This window comes from Lichenostomus cassidix, unplaced genomic scaffold (genome assembly GCF_008360975.1).
Source record: "Lichenostomus cassidix isolate B80296 unplaced genomic scaffold, HeHo_3.0 HiC_scaffold_643, whole genome shotgun sequence".
NCBI classification, from domain to species: Eukaryota; Metazoa; Chordata; class Aves; order Passeriformes; family Meliphagidae; genus Lichenostomus; species Lichenostomus cassidix.
This window is the reverse complement of record NW_028147914.1, coordinates 47,561-50,801: the sequence shown is the minus strand read 5'-3', so window position 1 is coordinate 50,801 and position 3,241 is coordinate 47,561. Positions and strand designations below refer to the sequence as shown.

Below are 3,241 nucleotides of genomic sequence, written 5' to 3'. Positions count from 1 at the left end.
GACATGACAATGAGAGAAAACTCTCAGTGAGATGACTGCAATGATCGAGAGGATGAGGAATGAGATGGCCCAGGTGAGACTGACGGTGAGCTAACCAGGCCCAAAAAACCCTGGCAGAAGATGCTAACGTGATCACATTACGAAAAGCTCGCCAAAATGGCAAAGATGGAAGCCCGTGAATCACGAAGATAGGGACAAGATTCTGACCACACACCCTTACAAGTCCTAGCCTGCTATAATGGATCACTGCCATGTACACCCTTACAAGTCCTAGCCTGCTATAATGGATCACTGCCATGTACAGCTGTCGATATGGCTTAGAACAAGACTGTAAAAGGCTTCCGACTCGATGCTTCTAAAGAGATGCAGAGATTCTGATGCACACCTGAGCTCGGGCATTGAAGGTTCAAAGATATCGGCGCCAAGCCGAGGAACACGGAGATCAGAGATGGTAAGGATGGCCTGGCCTTTTAGATAATCCCCTCAAAGGGGTGAGGCAAAAGATATGCAACGCAAGACACACAAAAGACAGGGAACGCACGGTAGACAAGCGATGCGACACACACCAGGACCGCCCTGCCCTGCGCAGCTCTGCGTCATCATCAGAAGTCAGGGTCTCCCTTTACGTGACCTAAGGGGCCCTTTTTTGGACATCCCCACGTCCAAAGCTAATACAACAATCCCTCCCGGCGAGTCCTAGCCTGGCACCCGGCTTCCATCCCCTCTGTGAGTAATAGTGCTTGACTTATCCCTTAGACATCCAGGGATGTGAATCCGTGTCTGGTGACAAAGAACACCTCCTTGACATCTCGGAAGTTCCTGCTGTCACCAGGCAGTTCTCTCTCTTAGTCTACTACAAAAAAGAACGCCAAACATCAACGCATGAGCTAAGGGGAACATCAGCAATCTGTTACAAGAACGGTCAGTCACAATGATCAAGATGGCTGTGAGATAATGCTACGTTCAGAACGCTCCACGCATCCTTACAAGCCCTAAGACGTTACAACTCACACCCGGAAAGGATGGATGGCAATACAGCCGGGAACAAGGCCTCAAAACACATCTGACTCCACGCTTCCAATACGCGGTTCCAAGACACGGCCGAGACAAGAATAAGAACAAATCACGCTGGCATCGGACCGAGAAGCGCAAATATTTGAGAACCCAGAGATGCCAACCGACGCTCGCAATAAAGCACAACAGACAGAGACAATTGATCTGAGACATCCCAAAGACAGAGCAGACGACAAAAGACGCCAGACAACGTGACACAAACTGGAACTGCTCCGTGCTGTGCATCCTTACGGTTGCAAACAAAGTAAAGCTGCTGCCGCCTCTGGCTCTACTAAGAAGTCCCTCAGAGAACATCTCTTTCCCTGAGCTAATTTTTAGATCTCTCACGGGAATTTCTGGCCTGCTACCCCGCTATCGTCCCATCTCTGGGTTATGGCCCCCAACTTATCTTTTAGACGGCCGGCAACGGGAATCCACGCTGGACGCAAAGGGAGTCCGCCTCGGCTCTCTCGGAAGGCCCCGGTATGGCTGGTGAGCTCCTTAGTTGGCTACGAAAAAGAAAACCAAAGTCAATGCATGAGTTTAGCAGCACGTGGGACAAATCCCCACAATCCAGCCACTTGCCATTTCCTAAGTGCACTTAGGCCTTTAAGTCTCCAGCTTCATCCCCACTTGAAGGCTGTGGCTGTCATTATGATGGACACCTGGGTTACCGAGAGGTAGAATTACGTGCCGCTACTGTGAGGAGGGGGTGTATTTGTGCGCCTTAGCACACATAAACGCACCTGCTGGTCTTGGGGAAAGGTCTTACGGGGCCCCTCAGTGGACACTATTTCCCACTGTGCTGCCTTCAACCCCTCACCTCACTCCCCTGTAATTCCTAACCTAGTGCCCTGCTCACTCTCCTTCTCCTTGTAATGATCCTCACCTTACTTACTGGAAGCCTCAGCTTTGGATGTCATCTTTGACAAGAGGCAGGTCTCTTTTTTGACATGATGAATCTGATGAAAAAGTTCCAAGCGCCACACTTAACACAATCAGGAATTTCAGGAAGTTCCAATGCTTCTTAGAAAAAGAAAACCAACATCAAAATACAAATTCTGTTAAATTACAAAGCACAAAAGCATCTTACCAACTCTGAACATACAACCCAAAATAATGAACTTAAATACTCACTGCATTCAGCGCTACCTTCCTCACCATGTCTTCAAAGCCTCTCTTGCTTTAGATGCCAAAAGCACCTGCTTGAAAAAACCTGAGCTGAAAAAGCCCCTTCCTTTAAATGAGAAGACAGCTCTGACTCCAGTGAACTCCAGAGAGAAAATAAACCCCTTAGCCAAAGGCTGGGGTTAATATACCCCTGGCTGGGCCCGCCTCTCGTTCCCAGCATGCCTGAAAAAAGGGAGGAGGCAAATACCATTGGGTATCAAAGCCCTCAGAGCAGCTGTTGCTCTTAGGTTCCTCTGACTTACCTTTCTGGTGAGTAAAGGGCTTGATAGAGAAGAAAACTCTTCAGGGAAATTACTATACTTTATTATTTTATACAGCTGCATCAAGCAAAAGGGCGTAAATGAGGTAAGAAATGAAACTTTGTGTTTTGGCAGCATACCTGCGTAAGTTGAATAATTTGTTGCTAACTTGTAGAATTATTCTTTGCTGATTGCTAAGTAGTATTCCACATGTGACCTAAGTAGGGAAGATTAGTAACGATGTGAATGTTGTATGGAGCTCTCTAATTAGGGTGTTACGCATTATAAATAAAAGCGAGAAAAGCAACCGACTGTTGCGGGCCATTGGGGTTAAGAATGCGCAAAGCTCGCTCCCGTACGAGACTTCTGGTACCGGGGTACAGGTAGAAGCGTTTGCTGCTCCTTGAAAGGCGGGGGGGCAGGTGGAGAAGAGTCAGCTGCTTGTTCCCTCCCCTACACAGCCTATTGTCTGCCCTAAAACACTGGGGTGCCAGGCTTTCATTTTTGTGGAAAAGAACCAGTCTTCTCCGCCACTATTTTGAAATCTGAAATAGAATTCCGTTGGCAGTTTGGAACTTGGTGTCCTGGCGTTTTGAAACTGGGTGGTTTTGGCATTTTGAAACTTAGTGTTCTGGTACTTTAAAACTGACATTTTGCAACCTGTTTTTCTGATGGTTTGAGATTTGTTTTTCTATTATTTTGAAACTAGCTTATTCTGGTATTTTGGAATCAGATTTTGTTTGGGGTGTTTTTGGTGT

General features: G+C 47.2%; 1 long non-coding RNA gene across 1 annotated transcript; it reads right to left on the bottom strand.

Annotated features, from left to right (window-relative positions):
* Positions 1-622: 622 nt before the first annotated feature.
* On the bottom strand, positions 623-2,427 carry LOC146420557 (uncharacterized). Its single transcript, XR_014849109.1, has 5 exons — positions 2,215-2,427; positions 1,943-2,015; positions 1,639-1,718; positions 1,459-1,562; positions 623-844 (listed from the first exon to the last, which is right to left on the bottom strand). It is a non-coding gene; the product is annotated as an uncharacterized LOC146420557 (long non-coding RNA).
* Positions 2,428-3,241: the final 814 nt, after the last annotated feature.